Genomic DNA, 22,987 nt, shown 5'->3' on the forward strand with positions numbered 1-22,987 from the left:
ACACATGAATATTAACACACAGATACAAAGATACACACACACACACACACACACACACACACACACACGAGTCAGATGATCCCTTTATACAAATACTAATCTTAGGGTTCTTTTCTTTTTGACAATACCACTCTCCCCATCCTCTGACCTTGCACTCTACTCATTTCTCAGTAACCAGTATTTCCAGGTCCTCTCCACTCTAGGTATTTGCTCCCCATTGTTGCTTTGATCCCTAGTAGGCAATGACTGAGTTTCTGGGAAGAGCCTTGTCATTTCTTCTAACCTCAGTCACCTTTGTTCCCATCTCTCTGTCCATCACCCTTACACTGATCATCTTAAAGCATCATATCGCTACACCACTGTACGGCAAAAGCAGATCCTATCGGCCAAATGTGACCAAATGGTCCATGTGTGCTGACGGCAAAAGCATTCAGACCTCGTGGTAAAACAAGACCCAGCTTTGAGTCTGTGGTGGTTGAGTTGCTGCTTAACGCCACTTGGCAAAGTTATTCAACCTCTGCGTGTCCATCTGCACCTGCAAGGGACAAGATTAGGTTACTTATTGAAAGTCTTACAAGGATTGCCTGAAGCGAGGCAATCAAAGCGCCTGCTGCAGGACCTGCCAGTTAAGGGCTGTGAGAGAGCAGTGGTTAGCGTTGTCAGTCCTCCTTTATCCACTCTCCTGGCTGCAAATGCCCACCTCATGCCCTCGCACTGGCATCTCTTGAAAGGTCTTTTCACCCAGTCAGGAGGACCCGTCAGTGTGGACCCGTCATTGCCCGTGCTCTCTCTGCTCCACACGACTCATCCTTCAGAACCATCCCAAGGCTTTGAAGTTTCTGTCTTCAGTCCAAAGCCACACAATCTGTCACCAGTTCCCGAAAGCTTCTGCTCTAGCAAATCCTGCCTGGAACCCAAATGTGTCGCTTACGATCACATCAGCCTATTGTTTGCCATGCATAAATCTTTTCTCCGTAAATGTGATCAACTCTCGACAATGAGAGAAGTCATCTCTCTCCAGACGGTATCACAAATGCCCATCAAATCACAACAACCTAAGATGTTTCACAGGGAGATGATAATGAAATCTCTTGTAAGGTATCTCTTTGCTTCCCCTCCATTTTAATGTGTTCAGTCATGCCCTCTTATGAGGCACAGCTAAAATTCATTAATAAGATGTTTTGACTTATTAAACACATACTAATAAGGAGATGGCATGTGAAATCATCTCTTCTGTAAGCCAACAGGTCAAAAGGCTAGCATTTCTCCATAGCATTTGATTACAGTAATAGCACTGATGCTCTTGTCATGTCAAAACAGAAATGCCTGCATTATTCAAATATAAAGGCAAAACCAAAACTGTGACTTGCCTTTTTGAAATAAAAATCCTATTTCTCAAAGAGTAAGTTTTAGAGCAAAATATCAAGAAGATGGGCTAATTATTGCAATACATATTATTTGACATTAGTATACAAAACATTAGCCAACTTTATTTGTGCTTAATAATGCAGAATGAATTGATGCCATGAATTTCAAATGTCAAAAATGCATTTGGAAAATCAACTAACAAGGCCACAACTCCCAAACTATTTCTTCCTCCTCTTTAAAAGTGCTCGAAAGTGAAGAAAACAAGAAAGATTAACTCTATTTTGATGAAAGGAAACTTACCAAGAGCAATTTACCTAGACCTCAAGATGCACAAAAAGCAAATACGTAAATTGTAAATGATTAATTACTAAGAAAGGAAGAAGCTAACATGTAAGGATTGTGAAAAACACCACCAACAAGAAGTTGGCCTGTGACCACAAGGGGGAACTCTGGAAAGGGCAGATACAACACAGCAGCAGAGCAGTCAATCTGCCAGGTCACTGCCTGCTTCAAGCACACAGGTAATTCACCCTACAAGGATGGATGTGTGTGTGTGTGTGTGTGTGTGTGTGTGTGTGTGTGTGTGTGTGTGTGTGTGTGTACACGTAGTTTCTATTCAGCTCTGCTGCAAGTCTAAAACATAAGGTCTGCTTTAAAAGCCCACCTGAAAATCTCACGTTGTATACAATTTTGACTGTGTGACATTCTGGAAAAGATCAGTGCTTGCCAAGGATCAAGAGGCAGGTAGGGAATATGAAGATGATCTAATTGGTGACGCCACATGGTGCTGCAATGGCAGGTGCTTTGGAAGTCCCTTTTGCAGAGGCATGTCGCCCCTCCCTTTGCCTCAGTTCTAGGGTGCTGAAGAACAGCTGCATCCAGTCCTAAATCTAAACGATTTGCTGCACCCAAGTGATTGAGGTGTTAACTGCTGAATATAACCTTTGATTTCCAGAGAGCAGAGCAGATTGCCACCTCCAGACAGCACCAGAATGTATGCTTACCCTGTCTGTAATTCTGACCGACATAAAGTGAAGCATATAAACTGCTGTGAAGTTTCAAAGCCAACTGTCATGGTCCTGTGAGGAGAGGAGAGGAGAGGGGAGGGGAGGGGAGAGGAGAGGAGAGGAGAGAGGGAGGGGTAGAAGGAGAGATCCATGTTCTAAGTGTGTGTGTGTGTGTGTGTGTGTGTGTGTGTGTGTGTGTGTGTGTGTGTGTGTGACGGGGGGGGAGAGGGAGGGAAGGAGAGGGAGAGGGAGGGAGGGAGACAGAGGGAGGGAGGGGGAGGGAGAAGGGGAGAGAGAGAGAGAGAGACGTTCTAGGTGAACATGGCCCTATCCAGCATGGTGTGGTCTTCCTGCCCATTTTCCTGCACTTCCTCTTCATACCTCTTTAAGCCTCTTTGCATATGTGAGCTCCCTAAGAGAATCATTTGAAGAAATGAAGCCTTCTATCAGCTCAGGTGCTACCCCGTGAAGACAGATGATTCCCTTCCCATCAATGCTAGTTTCCCCAGTACTAACTTCTGCGCAGTGTGCTCACGGATGTGACTCTAGGAACAAGGCCACATGTTGCTTACACTGGTCCAAGAGTGAAACGCAAATGCAAACTGTGGTGGTAATGATGTCACTGTGGCCCCATCAATTCTAATAAATGTGTCTCCCCGAATATATAAGAACCTGTGTGTTGAAGGGCATGTGTGCAAAACACCTGCAATTTCTGTTCAGCTCTGCTGCAGATCTAAAATATAAGGTCTACATGAAAATCCACACATGAAACATAATTTCCTAGTAGTTTTCCTCTGGATGCTAGTAGTAAAATCCCATCGGGCCCTGCATCAAATCAAAGGATTTCCTGAAGAAAATGAATTGCCCTAAGAAAAAGTCTATGCCTCCTGGCATGTGGGTGTGTTCAATTATAAAGAAAATCAGGTCTGGAGAGATGGCTCAATGGTTAAGGGCACTGACTGTTCTTCCAGGACCCTGGGTTCAAATGCCAGCACCCACATGGCAGCTCACAACGGTCTGTAACTACAAGAGCTGACACTCTCACACAGACATACGCACAGACAAATAATACACAGCAATGCACATAAAATAAATGTAAATAATTTTTTAAAAGATTAAAAAAAAAAAAAAAAGAAAACCAACCAAGGGCTTTCATATGTCAGCAAACAAAGTCATAATCTTCTTGAACTTGTCAGACAGCAAGTGTTTGTCAATATTTGAAAGGCCTTCCAGGCCAGTCAGGGATACACAGCAGAGCACAGGAAGGAAACAGGCAGGTGAGAAAAATTAAGAGAAATTCTATTAACAAGTTGCTGAAGGCAAACATGGGCAAGAGTCAGAACCTAAAACTTCTTGAACAGGTACAGTCAGGGGCTGACTCCTGCATCTGTTGGCTGACACTACAGTGGGGAATGGAAGAAAAACAGCACACGGAGCAAGAGTACAGAGAAAGCCTCCTCAGTGGGACAGGGCCGCAACTGAGGGGAAATCACAGCTACTCTGATTCTCTCATTTGAGCACTGAAAGTTCAAACCAGGTAAGGCCAGCAGTGTTCTCTCTTCTCCAGTCCCAGGAACCAATGATACCCGTGGAGGCCTGGAGAAGAGAAAAAAATCCAATGCCCTTTAGGCCAAGGGCAGGAAAGTCATGAAGCCAAATGAACATAAGACGTATTTCAAGATTTTTGGAATGCAACTTAAACAGGTGTTGGCAAGGAGGGTTTCTTTATAAAGATAGTCTGTTTTGATAGGATCACAGCCAAGTGTATTAATTTCCATGTTATCGGTGGCTGTTCTCCTACTGCGACAATGTACCCGCATAGCTGTTATTATACCACGAGAAAGAATAAAAATACCAAATCATAAAATAAATCACACATCAAAAAGAACGATAAGCCAGGCAGTGATAGTGCACGCCTTTAATTGCAGCACTCATGAACCAGACGCAGGCAGATCTCTGAGTTTCAGGCCAGCCTGGTCAACAGAGTGAGTTCCTGGACAGCCAGGTCGACAGATATATGGGGCGGGGTGAGGCACCAAAAGAAAGGAAACAGCTGGAAATAAGTGAAATGAACATTAGGAAACGATGAAACCAGAAGTCCTGGTTTTGTTGCTATTGCTTTGGATCAGCTAAGGGCCTGAGAGATGGCCTAGTGATTAAGAACACTTGTTGCTCTTGCTGAGGACCTGCGCTCTATTGGCAGCATGCACGTGACAGTTCACACTCATCTGTGACTATGTTTCAGAGAACCCAATACTCTTCTGGCTTCTATGAGCATGGCATGCGTGTGGTCCATAGACACATATGCAGGCAAAAACAAATCCTATGTGCATAAAATAAAAATAAATCTTTTTTAAAAACCGCAAAGATCAACTAGAGACTAAGACATAGAGCTTCCCTCTCGCCACTCCATTACGTCATTCCGTGTGGCGGTCGGTAACCGCAGTGCTGTGACAACCCTGAGTGTCAACTTGCGAAGCACACCCCTGGGTGCATGGGGGCATTTCCTCAGATGATTTCCCAAAGGGAGCAGACCCACCCTGAATGCAGAGGATGCCACCGGACAGGCTGGGGCCAGAGGGAGTAAGAGTGGGGAAGGACAGAGCCCACAAGCATAGCGTGCCCTCCCTCCTTCCCCCTTCCATCCCCCCCTCCTCTCCCTCCACCACTCCCCCTAGCTCCTTCCTGGCCCACTGCAATGCTGCTCAGCCCAAGAGCATAGAGCCAAGCAACCACCAAGGCATGAGCCAAAGCAAAGCCTTCCTCTTTTAGGTGATTTCTTTTTCAGTTAATTTGAACCAAAAAACGTGAAGTTAGCTAACATGAGCACTCTGTGATGCTGCCCTGAACAGGCCTGTGTGTTTACAGACTGGGGAGCATAGACAGAAATGGTGCTCACAAGAACAACAATCCAGTGGTTTCTCCTATTACACAACCATAACACACAACTTCTGGTCATTCTGAAGGCCCTGCTGGTGGGTTCTCCCAGCAGCACTTGGCCCACGCAAAGACAACTGACATTGCCAGGCCAATGGAAAACAAAGCCCTAGATTCCGTCCTTCCCTCCTCCACTCCTCAGCCCAGGCAACAGCAACAGAAAAGGAAGGCCAGTTCTCTTCTCCATATGCCAAAAGAAAACACTGTGACTGGGTGCACATCCAAATCTCTGGCTCCTGGTCGTTCTTTATTGTGACAGTGGAAAGGGCCCTGTTAGAAGCTGATCTTTCATTTAAGCAGTACGGCCTCTAGACCTATCTCACTGCTGCCTGGGGAACTGCCTGTTGGAGCATCACCTGAACCTGGCTGTGGCTTGGCTCACCTGCAGGGCTTTCAGAAAGCCTCTCCAGATTACTCCTGTCTCCACTAGCAGCATTTCTCAGGTACAGGAAACAGCAGTGAGGTCACTCAGCAGGACGTCTTGCTTCCTGGAGGAAGCACAACGGCAGTGGGAAGGGGATGCAGAATTGCCTACATCCATATTCAGACAAGAAGCATAGCGCACTACCAGGAACTGAGCAATGGTCATGACATTCATACTGTGGAATAGAGAGTTCCAGTTTCTTCTGGAACACCATGATGCCAAGTATTTTCTTTAAAAAAAATTTTTTTTAATATATAATATTGATTGGAGAAATTGTAAATATTCTGAAATTAACATTTTTGTGGGGGGGTTGGTTTGAGGTTATTTTGGTTGTTGTTGTTTTTCAAGGAGGGTTTCTTTGTGTAGCCTTGGCTGGTTTGTAGACCAGGCTGGCCTTGAACTCATAGAGTTTCCACTTCTGGGATTACAGGCTTGTGTCACCACACCTGTCAATTAACAATGTTTTTTTTTCTTTTTTCCAACTTTACCAATGCCCCTGGAACACTCCTTTTCTCATGTCCAATTATTAAAATCTTATCTATACTCAGGAATAATTATCTGCATTGTATATTTCCTGATTTCTAATCAGTTCATTGTAGAAAGTTTAGAAAACAAGGGAGGAACGAGGAGAAGGTTACATTTTTTAAAAAAGAATTTAAGAGATTAGACATGAAGGGAAAGTACTAGGAAGAATGAAAAAGTCATAATACTCGCAATCTGAGAAGATAAAAAAAATTAGTTTTATGATGAAAAACAATGATTTTGGGAGCTGGAGAGATGGCTCAGAGGTTAAGGGCACAGACTGCTCCTCCAGAGGTCCTGAATTCAATTCCCAGCAACCACATGTGATCTGATGCCCTCTTCTGGCCTGCATGTGTACAAGCAGGCAGAGTACTGTATTCATAATAAATAAATAAATCTTTAAACAAAAAACAAAAGAAAGAAAAACAATGATTTTGGAAAGCTAACTGCATTACAATTATTCAGTAATTGGATGCCGACCAAACAGACTTACCCAAGAATACACTGTAGTTTTTACTATGCCCCCCTAATTTTTGGCCCATATTATCACTATTCTCAATTTCTATTTTCTTTGCGAAGGAAATTCAGAGAGATACATAATACATAACGATACGTAACAATATTATCAAAATTGCATCTGTAAAATCGTATCAAAATATTGTTAACACTGACTGTGGCATCAGTTCTGTTCCAAAACAGCATTTGAACTTCAGGGAGACCCACAATATGTGGATTCCCATAACATTTTCAACATCTTTGTTACAATTTCTCTTTAACATAACACATTCTGTTCTCATACATAGCTAGTCTTTATTCTGTATTTGGAGACTTTTTGGTACTTTTTCAGTAATCAACTAGATATGACATCTTACAATAGATGTGTATTGGGCTACAGTTATGAATCATCAACCAACAGTGTAACTCTTTTCGTAGATGTTCTACATGAGGAAAACAGAAACTGTCACTAATGAGCCCATGCGGTCAAATTTGGGGGGAGAGTAAGGGATGCTCACTCCTGTCAAAATGCATCATCTGAGTACAACCAGAATGACCAGAGTTTCTGGTCAATACAGTTTAGGGCAGGCCCCATCTTGCTCTGACATACCTTGACATTACATGACTCGATACTGAGGAACTACGAATCAAGGGCAGACCTGAAGCACAACTACCATTACATTCCTTCCACGGAACACACAGGAGCCTCAGACCATTTGTCAGAACACCTGTACTGGTCTGAGTGGTCGGCTGAGAGGGAAAGTTATAACGTGTATCTTGTTTGATCACATGGCCTTGTTTAATCATAGGACTCAAATAAACAGGCTCCTGAGTAAGAACTTGCATGACAGTAAAACTTAATGAGGTGACGCTGGTAGGACTGCGAGGTTATTTGACATAACACATGCTGAATCCAACAGAACGCAGTGGCGCAGCATCCTTGAAAGCCACAGTGTCGGAACCACAGCCATCTGAGGTCCAGGGTCCCATAGTCCAGTATCTGTGCGGGATACACTGGTCCTGAGCTGAGCTACAGATGCGCTGGCTTTATACTAGGAACCTCAGGACTCTTTCCTGGGTCACTCTGAAGCCTTCTGACCACACTCATTGACAGCAGCTTCTACTATACCAGCACAATTCTAAGACTGTACATAATTTTTATTACTGGCTTTGAGTATAAAAACCTATTTTCTAACTTTTTTCATTTCCCACTTTCACACCTGAAAGTGCTTTGAAAGAAATAACAATAATATTAATAACAGCAACAACAATAACAATGAACATTTCACCTAGGAGCCCTTCCCTTTACTCATTTCTCCCCCCTCCCCCATATGAAGCCATTACTGACGGGTTCTATCTGTTCAACCTCCAAAAGGCATCATCAATGTCTGCTGTTGCCTATGTTTTCATGCAAGGAGACCAGTGTAAGTCACCAGCACTGAGTTTAGGCAAGAACCATGTGCCTAACTCACCTCTGTGCTTGCCTTTCTGGGGCATTATGATCTGCTCCTCACTCAGAAACTGAACTGGCCACCGAAACAAAAACTATGCAGAACGGTTGTCCCCAACCCATCAACAGATACAGAACAACAAAAGCCAGTAACACTGGTTAATGCTTCAGCCTTCAAGACTCTAGTGGTCTTCCTTACCTCACCTAAGTATGAAGCCACTTTCACCAAATGCATCAAAAAAATCCAACAACATACTCAGCAGAGGCAGGGTAGGCAAGAAGCAGCTCTAAATGGGATAGGCCAGCATTCCACAGGCTGTGTAGGCTGAGGATGTGCTGAGAACTTTGGTTTCTTTAAAAACCTAGCTATGTTGAGGATATGTTTTTGTTTTAATCCCAGGTGAGGGATACGGGGCAGCTACAGATTGTCCATAGCAGCCAACTACGATTTGTTTAGTGCTCTGGCAGGAGCGTGATTTTGCCAGCTGAAGATAGTTTATATTTGGAATTCTGGAGATGCTTGAAAGGGTATAAATGTGAGAGCCTTGAGAGAGCCCGTGGAGGCTGCCGCTGCTGTCCCTGTTTGCACCTGCTGCCTATTGCTGGTTGCTGTTTGTTGGATTGCTGGTAGCTCATTGGAAGATATCCTGATGATAATGATGAAGATTGGACTTGCCCCAAGGAACCTGATGCCCCTAATCAGCAGGAAGTAGTCTAAAGGGGTCTATGCCTCCTTTCCCCTCTTTCTTTCTCTCCTACCTAGTGTTGAGGTGTTGGGAGGGATAGAGGTGGTATAGGAAGGTAGGAAAAAGAACCCAATAAAGTAGCCAAAAGCCCATCTATAAAAGGAGGCAAGAGATTTCTGTATAAGTCACCAGAAGTTTTAGTTTACTGAACAGTCCTACAGGAAAACACTCCAATATAGTAATTTACTAAAAACAAACTCTCAAGTACCTTTAACCAACATATCCATTTTAATCATTTTATTCCTCGGGGAGGAGAGAGCCAGTGAAGGACTTCCAGTAAAGGAATGACTTGATCTGACTTGTATTTTAAAAATTAAAGTTTTAGCTCCACTACTGAAGATAAGTTAGGTGGTATGAGATGAGGGAACATTCAAAAGATATCTCTAACTCAGGAGAGCCCTGAGGTTCTTAACATAACTTTGAGGTAAAGACATGAGACTTAACTGAACAGTAATTTAGGTCCTGGTAGCAAGAGAATCTGATGGTTCACCAAACTCTATCCATATTCCATCCCACGTGTTTGGTCTGCTAATGAAGTTGTACAATTCTTCAAAGTTCATTGTATCAACAACCAGAGTGATACCATATGCTAAAAATCTGGTCTGCAGCGTTGGAAAGCTAATGTGGTAAAAGATAACTAGGTCATAAGTCTTGCCTGCCATGAACAGCTACATTAATGCTCCATTGAGGAGGTCACTAAACAGGTTGGCAGTTGTTCATAGACCTGGCTGTTAAAAGGGGAGCTACACCATATGTTCAGTATTTATGGTTTGTGGCCATTTTCTCTTACTCTCCACCATGCCGTGGAGTTTCACCATAATACTAGTATCAGGTTGTTTGCACTTTCTAGTCATCGGAATCATTAGCAAAATAAATATCTTAACAGCCCATACCCAGTAACTTGATATACAGTGATAGAAAAACAGACAAAGATTCTTTGTTTTGCACAGAAATTGAGATCACTAAGAGGTTCCCCACATGGTAACCTGCAACAGATAACAGGTAACAGTAACAGATAAGCCCGGCTGGGCTACAAATCTTCCACTTCTGGCTTCCAGGGTTGTAGCTCTGCTAGTGTTTCTTTTCCCTGAACAACAAGCATGTCCAAAGCAAGAGTCAGAACTCAAGGCTAATTCTGTACTTCATCAATGTTTTAATCCATATTCATCAACAACTTTTGCTCATTTTAGAGGATGATCACAATTTGGTGTGGGAAGGGGGGAACAGGGGGTTAGTATGATGGTCATTACGTCACCCTGTTAAGAACCTACACATTTATTCCCCCACCTCCATCCTGATGGCCACAGTCACACCGACCGAGTGACCAAATGGAAAAAGATGAAGAGCCACCTATCACATTAATAAACACAAAGAGTCAATAAAATTCAGTATTTAAAAAGGAACAAAAATTTTAGAAACAAAAGAATTTGAAATATGAGAGTAGTATAACAAATTGAATTTTAAAGGGGACAACTGTGTTTTGAAATACTTTTTGTTGTTGTTTTCTACGGTGACAAACATTTTAGGTCTCAATCTACTTCTCAGCAGGAACTATATATAGTTTAATGAAATGAATATTATGATGCTCTCCCTACTGAGTTAATCTCCATAGCATCATGAAAGAATTTGAAGAAGCATAATGAATTTTCTAGGAAAGAAGTTTAAGGTTGTGAGCATTCAAAGTCTTTAGAAAAAGTAAGACTCCACTTAGTTCAGTGACACTCTCCCTACATCCTACTTTCAACCATCCCGTATTTTCTTTTCAAAGAAGCTCATATTTGACACAGTAAACAACAAAGAAGGAATGAGAATTTGCGCCAGGGATTTATGATTGAATGTCTAGTCACAGCATTATGCAAGATAATTAAACTGAAGAACATCAGGCTAGGTGTGGTGGCACACACCTTTAATCCCAGCGCTTGGGAGGAAGAGGCAGGTGGATGGATCACTGTGAGTTCGAGGCCAGCCTAGTCTACAAAGCGAGTCTAGGACTGCCAAGACTACATAGAGAAACCCTGTCTCAAAACTATCAAAGTCAAGAAATGATTCAAAATAAAGGCTAACATTGATTCCTCTATGAGGTAATAAAAAGAAAAAGGGAAATATAAAATACTACAGGCTACTGCCAATGTCCTGGGCTATTTTCCAAAACCTGACATTGAAACCTTACTGCTGAAGACACTACATACTTGAGCCATAGAACATGGAGAAATCAAACAAATGTTGACCTAGAAGCTTCATCCTTACTGGCTAGCTTTCTAGTGTCAAATGTTTCATTCACACTACTGGAGGAGAAAAGTAATCATCACCCTTACCTGGCTATGAACCTTGGAACTACAGCAATGAACATTTGGCAAGACATGCCCCCTGGTGCAATAATGGCATGCATGTCATAGGAATCACAAGCTACGTCTTCTGCTTGAATTTAAAGCCCAGCCCATAAACTGAAATAAGTCCATACCTGGCACTATTATCAGGGTCAAGAACCTATGACTACACAAGCCATGGACCCCCAGGGAAAATCCTACTATTATTATTCTGCTAAATGGCCAATGTGTTAATCCAACTCTTAATACATTTCCATTAAAACTATAGATTAGTGATCTGTCATTCAAGAAGCTTTTTTATTTTTAACAGTAGATAGGGTTAACACAGAGATCAAGGTGCAGAGAATAAGAGACTATGGAATGCTCAGCCTTAAGTGGGGCATCCCAGGGCTCACTACTTCACAAAAGATGAAAAGACTGTTAAGAGCCAGAGATGGCAAATGACTACAAGAAAACAGTGATCTCTGAATACAGCAATCGGACTTATAAATCCACAGCAGGTGAGACAGCATGCATAAGACCTGTGAACACTCAGGCAGACCCACCTCCAGCAAGGAGAGGGCAGAAAGACCCACCTACAGCTGGGAGAGAGCAGGAAGTCCCACCTCCATCAAGGAGAAGGCAGGAAGTCCCACCTCCACTGGGAGGTAGTTAACTGACAGTAGCCGGAAGGGAAAGCCGGTTTTCACTAAGGTTGTATCCTCTGGTAGGCTGACCATGCTCCATATAACCAAGAATATACTGACTGTGTTTGATGGCTTTTCTTTGAAAGAGGACAGAGTTGGTGAGTAAAGAAGGGATGAGAGCTCGGTGAAGAGGAGGAGGAGGAGGTGAACAGGATCAAAATACACTACACAAAATTCTCAAGGAACTAATGAAAATGAGAACCAATATAAAAAGATATTTGAAAGGCAAAAGTACCTAAAACAAGAAGGAAGAGGTAAATTTAATCCCAAAGCTATAATCTTAAAGACTAAATTTAAGGTAGGGCTAGACATAAATGCTAGAGTTCTGAAAGGAAATCAGGCATTGTAGCTTGTGCCTTTGTCTCTGTCACATGAGGGGAATCCCATAGAGATGATTAATTCAATTTTGGACATGTGACAGGAACTGAGGTCACGGCAGAGACCCAGGTGCTGATGACAGTCTTAAAGGACAAGATGGAAAGAAGCTTCCCAAAGCAATTTACTGTTCTACACCACGGCAACATCTCAAAGTCACCAGAATGGAGGTCTTGTTTTATCCACGGGCAGCACTTGACACAGGGCACCAGATCAACTGGCTACTAAACCGTGATTCTCAACACACAGTTGCGTTATACAGTCTTCAAGCAGCTCCACAGATTAATGCAATTCAGAGCATCCTTCCTTCCTTTGTGTTGTATCCCTACTGCTTGATACGGAAGTGGGTAAGTTCAAGAAACCTCGGGAAGTGGTTCTGCTTCTAACTGGTCCTAGCTGGATGCTACTCCAGACGCAAAGCTGTCATCACAGAGTGGGGGTGGGGTGGGGGACGGGGAGGATGATGATGGCACCTCCATAAGCCCATAGAGTCTTAACTATGGTAGGTGGAATTGGCCATTCATTGCTATTCCCCCAAGGTAACAGTTGCCATGGGCAAGAAGAAAATCACCAAGTTGAAGATCAAGTCTTCCAAGTGTACAACTACAATAACCTCACATCCACAAAGCACGCTCTGGGTATCCCCTTCAAGAGAACTGTGGAACAAGGATGCCTTTAAATATCTGGCTCAGAAAGGAAAGGCCAGATGGGCAACCCAGGTTGAGTTTAAAGTGAGGCAGGACGTGCAAGCTCACAAGGGCATTCCAGATGCTTAGAGTTTAGATGTATTCTTTTTGTTTCCATCACTAAAAATATAAGGTGCAGAGGGAATACTATTCAATAATTTACTGAGAACTTGATAGCTTTTGCCAGCATCTTCCTCTCCAAAGGGCTGTGAGAGTGTGGCATTCACCTCCTGCCCTGCATTTGTGCAGTGATCTAATGAAGCCAACTGATATAATGAGAAAATTCTACATGAGGCTATGTATACAGGACAGCGGAGCTTTAGTTCAGCCTTCAAGCTGAGCCCAGCCTTTAATTCATCACGGTCCAAGTGCCAGATGTGTGACCAAGCCCTCTAGTGGGGGGATTCTGTTTCAGCTCAGCTTATTGACTCATATACAGCCACTTGGCTGTCTTGTTTTGAATTCCTGACCCTAGAACTTGAGAGCATAATAAAACAGTAGTTTTAGGTGGTGTAAAAAACACCAAGAAAAAAACAAAACAGAGCACCAATACATGACTGAATGCATGTTGGATAAATGGCTATCACTTGGTTTAGTAACCACCGGGGAGCAGTGCTGAAAATCTAAGTAGAATTCGAGATTCTGCAGAACCAGGGGACTACTGGCTCAGCTGTCCAGAGTCCTTTTCTGTGCTTTCCCAGATCTTTTATTCCAAGGTATCCCAGGGCTCAAAGCAGGGAGAGAAAGAAAAGATAAACACAGAGTAGTTTTCATCTCTGTCATGTTCATATAGTGTGACTGAGCCCACGAAGCTGCATTGCTGAGGATGGGGGAGGAAACATGTTGCCCATCACATTCCTTGGGCAGCAAATGCAGTCTGATGGGAACAGAGTTCACACAGAGGACAGTGTAGCTTAGTCTACAATATGCAAGCTACAAGTAACCGAAGTACACATATTTTTCTTCATAAGAACCTTCATGTCCCATTACTTTTGCCAATAATAAGCCCCACTACATAGATATAGCAGATGGTCAGCTCAGACTTCATGGGGGCCCCCTAATAAGTGGAGTAGGGAGGGTGTGTCTCTGACATGGACCTTGTTGTCTGCTTTTTGATCACTTCTCCCTGGTGGGGCTGCCTCCCCAGGCCACAGGGAAAGAGGATGTGCCCAGTCCTGATGTGACTTGATGGGCTGGGGTAGGTTGATGAGGAGGATCCCCTTTTCTGAGGAACAGGGAGGGGTGAGGGAAGAGGGAAGGAGAGTGGGACCTGGAAGAGACGAGGGAGGGGGCTATAATTGGGATGTAAAGTGAATAAATTAATTAATTTTTAAAAACCCACTGTGAATTTTCCTATCTTTGAGTTCAACTTTAGAAATGAATATATCCAAGAAGATACTTTTCTAGAGTTTAAATTTCAGATTATTTGTCATTTTTAAAAAAGCTTTTCTGTCTCAACATCCTCTCTACTTACAACTGTTTTACTCTTTTCACCCTTCCGACCCAATCTATGTTTGAATTACGTTAACTGCTAAAGACATAAATAACCTACAAAAGATTTTGTGCACTCAACTATAACCAAGATAAGTGATGGCAGTGCTGGGTGTAGGGATCATTCAGCACTTAATTATTCTGGATGCTTACAGTTATGAATATTTTTGTAGTATGAGTTGGCTCTCTGGATTTTTATATATCTACCGCTCTCATCCACACATCTCTTCCTTTGCTACTTTATTAGAAAAGCACATTTTAATACTTCCAAAGATCTGTTATTTGATATATAATTTAATATTAACTCATTGTGTTTTTATAAATATAGTCTACATTGTATCTTGCTACTGTATAAACTGGTCATGCATAAATCATAATGTAAGAAAGCGAAGGTTGGAGACTGAAGAGATGGTTTCAGCAGTTAGGAACACTACTGCTCTTGCAGAAGGGCCTGGATTGATTCCCAGAACACACACGGCTGCTCACAACCTTCTGTAACTCCAATTCCAGTGCATCTGATGCCTTCTTCCAACCTCTGTGGACTCCTACATGGGGTACATATACATACACTCAAGCACATACATACCCACAAAATTAAATCAGGATATTTTGAAAATAAAATGAAGCTTAATTCTCTTGAATAGTATTGTTTTGACAGCAACATCTACATAGAAGGAAAATATTCATCTATCCTCACATTGCCCTGAATGCGCTCAATCGTCCCAAAACTCAGAAGCTGAGCAGGTCAGACCTGGTTAGTACTTGGTGTGAGAGGGGGGGAAGTTCCTCTTGTCATCTAGATTACAGCTCAGACCATTTAGAAAATGGCCAGTTAAAATCAGGTAAAGTCATGTCATTTATCATTAAACCTACTTCTTCAAAAGTTTAAAGTGCTCAGCTGTGTCCTTCTCTCCATGGCTATATACTAGAAAAACATCAGAGGCAGGAGAGAAAAAAAAAAAAAAAAAAAAGACAAGTAATAATGTAAGCAGACCAAAGATGAAGTCAACTGTGTTTTCTGTCTGACACGAGGTGAGTAGCCTGTCATGTCCCCTCAGTGCCATGATGATCCTAGAACCACTGGGCCAAGGACTCCGGGCTGAACTCCCTAAATCCAAGAGCCAAAATAAAGCCTTCTGTAATTGGCTCTGTCTAGTAGTTTGTCACAGAGATGAGAAACTCTGACTAGTGTAACTATTCTAACTTTTCTATTTCTATGTCAACCTCGACCTTCTGCACGGTAATGATGTTTTAGTTTGAACAGACATGACTGCTGACCTTTTGAGGGGAGAGACTGAGTTCTGTTTACTTTTGCAGCAGCACCTCAAGACTTGCTGCATGCTTCACTGTTAGAATGAGAGAAAAAGAAGTGAAAAAAGAATGAGGCAAAATGTGTTGAAAGGGGTTTTGTAACCTGTGTTATTCACCCATGCCCTTGTCTCCAGATATAACGACTCTGAGGCATGACTATACTTACAAAAGCCTAGGCTAATATAGCTAAGCATGTTCCCTAACCTGCTCATAACTAATATCACATTTATTCTATTCTACGTTCTGCCATGTGGCTGGTTACCTCTGCTCGGGTTTCATGTGTCTGTCCTCTTCAGTGTCCCGAGCCGAGTCCCCAACTCTGTCTCCCAAAATTCCTAACTCTCCGCCAGAACTCCTACCTTAATGTTTCCTGCCTCAGCTAACAGGCCATAAGCTTTTTATTGACATGTGAAGAATCCATAGTGTACACAAGAGATTATATCAACAGTGATGAATAAGGATAAACTGAAGGTACTTAATAGAAAACCAAGGAAACTACATGAAGCACATAATTTGAAATATAAAAGAAATAAAAAGTTTCTAAAACCCCTCATCTGTATTTTCAACAAATGCCTACACAATTTCTTGCATATGGCTTTTATAGTTTAAGAACCAGGGGAAATGGTGTATGAGCAGTTAGAATAAAGATGAAACCCACAGTCTGCAACAGTCAAGACATTTGAAGGTGTAAAGCTTGATTGGCCCACTCACGGAGAGAATGGGCAGTCGCAGGGTGTGGAGGTCAGCCACACTGGGGAATTCTTAGAAGTCTATTGGCAAAATGGTGGAGGAGTGTAAGTTTACAGGCTGTGACAAGAACTAACAGACAATGTGTGAGGATAAGCAGCCGTACTTGCAAGGAGGACACGGTACCCAGAGAGAACGCCAGGTGTACGTTCAAATTAAAGTGTGTTCAGCCAACAGATGTGGCTGCAGAGGTGTTTGTTGACACAAAATCAGTGTTAGAAGAAGTAGTAACCAAATCCTGGTAGGATTATTTTGTGTTGCTGCAAGAGTTGGAATGGTTGGTCACTACATCTAGTGGCTAAACCAACACAAATTTAAATTTTGGTACAAACATACAAAAATGCTTACATATGAATACTGAAAGGAACATGGTAAATTTTCATTAAAAAAAAAACAAACAAAAAACAAAAACAACACAACAGCTGCATAAGAGTAGGCCTGGATCCAGCTCCCTGTAGCTGAAGCTCAGACCCAGCAGGTCTGTAGGAAACACAATTCAAGAAACAGCCAGGTCTTCCTGTCTTGATCACAGAACACTGCAGCAATCACGTGAGATTTGAATGGAACAGAGAGGTAGTTACCACAGCCCTGCACGTTACAAGTGTATATGTTGAGATAGTTATTTTAAGCATCTCTGCATCTCAGGATTTCCCTGCCCGGTGAACAGAAATATCTGCTTTAAGAAGTTATGATGAAAGCCAGGCATGGTGACGCATACCTTTAATCGGAGCACTCCAGAGGCAGACACAGGTGGAGCGCTGTGAGTTATAGGCCAGCCTGGTCCAGGACAACCAAGGCTAACACAGAGAAACCCTGTCTCAAAAAACAAAAATTAAACAAAAAGTTATAAGGAGAAGATGAAATTGACTAGAGCCAAGAATGCAGATTTCAGATGTTCCTCTTTGCAGCTCTGGGATTGAGGGGAAACAAAGGGAAAATGCATTCTGAGGAGGAAAGAGAAAAGAGAAAAGAGAAAAGAGAACTGAGCATCAAGTGTGGGTGGGAAGCTTAAGAATGTGGCGAAGCAGAAAGCAATGCAAGGGAAAGCAGAAAACAGCATCAGACACCACTGGGATCCAGAAGTTCCATAGGTACATGCCTAAAAACATTCTTCAATGCCTTCAGAAACCTAGAACTAGACACGTATGGTGAACCAATGTGAAACCAGGATGACACGGACCACCTGCACTGATCCCCAGTGAGCAACGGATCTGTGGCGTAGTAGTAGACTCTTCCAGTGAAGGAAAGACCAGGACAGGCAGACTCCGCTGCACACAGAGAAGTGTACGACCAGCTCAAAGATAGTGGCACCAAAGTATTCAAGAAAGCAAACTCCAGAATAACTGCGGATGTCTCAACATCCAGAGGGCACGAATTGATGCATTTCAAGCACTGAAAGATAAATAAAATGAAATGAAATAAATCACTGCCAACCTAGATCTAGGAAAGGCACCCATCAGAAGCCGTGGAGTAATAAAGGTATTCTAGGATAAGAATAAACTATAAACTAAAGGGATTCACAGCTGCTATGTCAGCACTGTAGGAGGTACAAAGAGGCAGAAGAGGAGTTTAAATCACAGCAGTGCAAAAAACAATAAATCCCAATAGGAGAGGAGATAAGCAGATGAGCATTAGGAAAGAGTTAACCAACATTAGTGCACTAAACCACCCAAACTTCAAGAGGAGTGAAGAAGAAAGATGAGAGGATGGAGTACTCAAAGCAACAAAATGACAAAAGTTAGGGCATGCCTGTCAACACTAACTGAATGCAAATGGCTTTAATTCTCCAATTAAAGCACATATACTAAAATTGGAACGATACAGAGAAGATTAGCCTGGCCCCTGTGCAAGGATGACACGCAAATTCGTGAAGCGTTCCATATTTTGCTATCTGGGTTTCGACTGTTGTCTGTAGTTATTAAAATACATTGCTTGACACTTAATGTTCAAATTCTGATTGCCAATGGTTATTACACTGCGTACTGCATTATATAATGGGATTTCACCATAGCTGGCAGTACTTAAAATAAATAAATAAATAAATAAATAAATAAATAAATAAAAATAGCAGCTGGCCTGGAGAGATGGCTCAATTGCTGACAGTACTAACTCCTTTTCCAGTGGGGCCCAGGTTTAACTGCCAGCACCCAGATGTCCACGTGCAACCATCTGAAACTCCAGTTCCAAGGGACGCGACACCCTCTTCTGGCCTTCATACATATGGTAAAAATAAACTGTAAGTACCCAGCTGATTGACTGAATTAAAAACAAACCCCAACTATTTGATGTATACTAGAAACTCAGCTCATCCATGACATACCCAAGCTAAAAGGGAAAGGGTGGAAAGTGATATTCAAAGCACAGAATATGAAAACAAGAAGGATAAACGACAATCACAAATGACAAAGCAAATCTCCAGACAATATTAAAAAGAGGAGACAAATAAAGCTACTATATATTAATTAGGTGACCAATCTACCGAAGAAGAGACAATGATTTTATGTATAATGCACTGAATTTAGGCATATCTTAGTCCATAAAATAAACAATGTTGGACATATGCGAACAGATAGTAGGTGGTCTTCCATACTCCACCAATAGATAGACTAAGTCAAGAAATCAACAGGGAACTATCAGTGTTACTCTGAGTCAAATGGGCCTAACAGACATTTACAGAGTCCAACAAATGAAAAAGAAACATTTTCTTACCAGTTCACAGAGTCTTCTCCAGTAGATCATATATTAGATAATAAAGGAGGTCGTAACAAACATGAAAGAAAAGATTCACGAATTTTATCATATCATAATGAAATGCAAAAGAATCAGAACACAGAGATAGAACAATAATTGTCTCTTCAATGCTCAATGAGGGACTAAAGTATGTAAGGGGAAATTTTACATATCTAGAATGAAATAAAAATGAAAACCTAACATACCAAAAACCATGGAACACAATGAAGGCAGTTCTAAAAGAAGGAGGTTATGAGGCTTCATGTGGGTCCACTGGTAAGAGGAGCGGAGACTGTCTCTGACACGGACTCTGGTGCTTGCCTTTAGATCACTTCCCCTTGGCAGGGGCTGCCTTACCAGGCCACAGGGGAAGAAGATGTGCTCAGTCCTGATGCAGCTTAACGTGCTGGGGTAGGTTGATGGGGGGCTCCCCTTTTCTGAGAGTAGGGGAGGGGGGGATAGAAGGAAGAGGAAGAGAGGACAGAACCTCAAGGAGAGGAAGGAGGGGGCTACAATCAAGATGTAAAATGAATGAATGAATGAATGAATGAATAAGAAAGAGGGTAACGGGAAACTCTAAGTTCCTGTACTTAAAAAACCAGGAGGTCTCGGGGTTGGAGAGATGGTTCAGAGGTTAAGAGCACTGACTGTTCTTCCAAAGGTCCTGAGTTAAATTCCCAGCAACCACATGGTGGCTCACGACCATCTACAATAAGATCTGGTGCCCTCTTCTAGCCTGCAGGCACATGTGCAAGCAGAATACTGTATAAATAATAAATAAATCTTAAAAAAAAAAAATCAGAAAACAAACCAAACAAGCAAACAAACAAAAAACCAAGAGGTCTCAAACAACCCACCTAACGATGGTTGGCAAAGCAAACTCAATGTCAACACAGAAAAAAATTACTAAATGTTCAAACTCCATTTAATGAATCAAGATTAAAAGACCAACACAAAAGATTGTTGAAACAAATTGGTTCTTTGAAAAGATAAACAAGATTGGTAAACTACCATTAAACCAAAAGAAAGGAAAATGCAAATTGATAACATTACAGACAAGAATGGAGATATTACAATAGACACCACTGAGATCTGCAGGATCATTAGTAGCTGTTTTGAAATTTTATACTTCAATGCTATAGAGAAGATAGAAGAAATGGAGTTTTTAAAAACATTTGGTCTACCTAAACTAAACCAACATGTTATAAACAACATAAGCAAATCTATAGTAAGCAAAATGACAGTAATAAAAAGTCTCCCAGCAAAACAGCAGCACAGGACTAGATATATTCTGCTAACCTTTACCAGGTCAATAAGGCATGAAGCATTGACACTCCTTCACGTAGTCTGTATCACAGAAAGGAAAGAATGTTCCAAGTTTATTCTATGATGCATTATCCTAATCCCAAAACTCATGAGGACTCAATGAAAAAAGGAAAACGACAGATATCCTTCATGAACACAGATGCAAAAACCCTCAGTAAAACACTTGCAAACCGATTCATGACATATTAAAAAGACCACAGGAATATGATCAAACTGCTTTGATTCTAGGGACGCAGGGACACTTGCTTGCAGAGATGGCTCAACATAATCAAGTCAGTAAGTGTAATCCTGGCATGAACAGAAGCGAGGCAGGAAAATCATGTAAGCATCTCAACAGATGAGGAAATGACACTTCATGAAAACCCATTGTTCCTTTTCCAAGGACTGAAGGATCATAACAAAGGCTTTAGGTAACGATCACATAGCCAACATCAGACTGACTGGAAAAACTTAAAGGATTCCATCTAACGTAAGGACCAAAAGTAAGCTGTCCAGCTACCATTTAGCAAAGGGTTTGTTTGTGCAGTTTGAGGGTATAATCCATTACCGCATGGGAGGTGTGGCTGGTTGCAGGTGCCACTATGCTCAGAGGGCAGGAGAGACAGATGAATGCTGCTGCTGTTCACTACCTTTTATTCAGTCTGGGACCCCAATCCACGGGACAGTGCCTGCTACACTCTGCATCTTTCCTGCTTGGTCAGCCTGAGTTGGAACCGCTGTCCCAGACACACCTGGAGAGGCGTTGCCATTGTGATTCTAAATCCCATCAAGTTGACAATGAAGATAATAAACCTTACAGGAAGAAGGCATCTGCAGGTGTCTTCAAAAGACCATTAGCTTTTATAAATAAACTCAACAAGGTGACAAGATACAAGTCAACACACAAAAATCAGTGGCCGTTTTTGTGCATCAAGAATGAGAAAGAAATCAAGAAAGCAAGTTCATTCACAATAACTTTTAAAAAGGCCAGGGGCAAGCTTAAACAAGAAGATAAAAGAACATTGGGATGAAAACTTTAAAACACCAGAGAAAGAAATGGAAGAGGGCAACAGAAAATGGAAAGGCCTTCCATGTTCATTATGTAGCCCAGGCTGGTCTCCAAATTACAGTTCCCAGCTTCCCGAGGGCCAACTACAGCTATGCCTCACAATGCTGGACTTGATATTTTTTAATATGACCAAATGTATAGAAATTTTGTGTGAATAATCTTATCAAATTAAAAGGAAGTTCACTCTGATAGTTCACTTAAATATATCACAACCTTGGCTTTAAAACTGTAGGGCTCTTCATTAGCATTTGTCACATACACATATAATTTTTGAGCTGCTGTCCACAGAACTGTGAGCAGAAGAACAAGTACCGGTTGGAACGGACTCAAGGCTGATCCGGAACCCACGCCATGTAGCTTATTACTGTCCTAACTCCAGCTATAGAAGACCCAAAGGCTCTGATCTCTGTGGTTATAGCAGTCTCTAGCCCCATGTGGTGACACATACCTGTAATCCCAGCACTCAGGGAGGCAGAGGCAGGCAGATCTCCCAGGGTTCAAGGCACCTACAAAGAGAGTTCAGGACAGCCAAGGCTACACAGGTAAATCCTGTCTCGGAAAACCAAAACCAAAACCAATCCCAATCAAACAAAAAACTGTCTCTAGTAATAGGATTGGCCCCTGTTCAGGAATTGTTGTCTACCAAGAAGGGAAAAAATTTTCAAAGCAGATACCACACATAATTAAAAATGATGAAAGGACTATTGTTTTAAAAAACCTTGACTAGCTAAGATTTTGTATTTCGTGACCATACATTCAACTTCATGTAGCCAAATGATTGGGGAGTACTGTATTTTTCGGACTATAAGACGCACCTGACCTTAAGAGCGCCCAGTTTTTAGAGCAGGAAAACAGTAAAAACAGCAATCGGGTCACCACTTTTGGGTGGGGGGAGTGTGTCTTATGGTCTGAAAAGTGCAGTATATTTAGAGTTAAATTCTAGTGTTCATCCCCATTACCTGGTTCTTCCTCCAAGACTGTGGCCCCCACCTGCCCTTATTATGTTCTTGAGAATCCAAGTCAGCATCTGAATAACAATAATCCAAACAAGGTAAACCTAATAACTACAGACCCAGCACCCCTTCCTGCCACATTCCTAACTGAAGCTGATCTTCCAGCCAAGGCCCTGGCTCTCCTCACCACAGGCTGCTCTCACAAGGCACTTAGCGCACCTTGGATCTGCCTACAACTTATACTATGCGAGTACTTGCCTAACTGCCCTCTACAAGGCCAACACAGCACCAAGAAAAGTCAAGGTTCAAATCCTGGCTCCGTTCAAAGCCTGCCCCAGAGCATGTCATTGAAACTCTC

At 42.1% G+C, this 22,987-nt stretch overlaps 1 protein-coding gene and 1 non-coding gene across 2 annotated transcripts in view; one reads left to right on the plus strand and one right to left on the minus strand.

The window, feature by feature from the left end:
- Fam184a (family with sequence similarity 184 member A) overlaps positions 1 to 22,987 on the minus strand; it is a 111,556-nt gene that overhangs the window by 75,514 nt on the left and 13,055 nt on the right. The window lies entirely within an intron of this gene.
- LOC127205434 (U6 spliceosomal RNA) lies at positions 18,354 to 18,459 on the plus strand. Its single transcript, XR_007832645.1, has one exon. It is a non-coding gene; the product is annotated as a U6 spliceosomal RNA (small nuclear RNA).

This window comes from Acomys russatus, chromosome 21, assembly GCF_903995435.1.
Source record: "Acomys russatus chromosome 21, mAcoRus1.1, whole genome shotgun sequence".
Taxonomy (NCBI): Eukaryota; Metazoa; Chordata; class Mammalia; order Rodentia; family Muridae; genus Acomys; species Acomys russatus.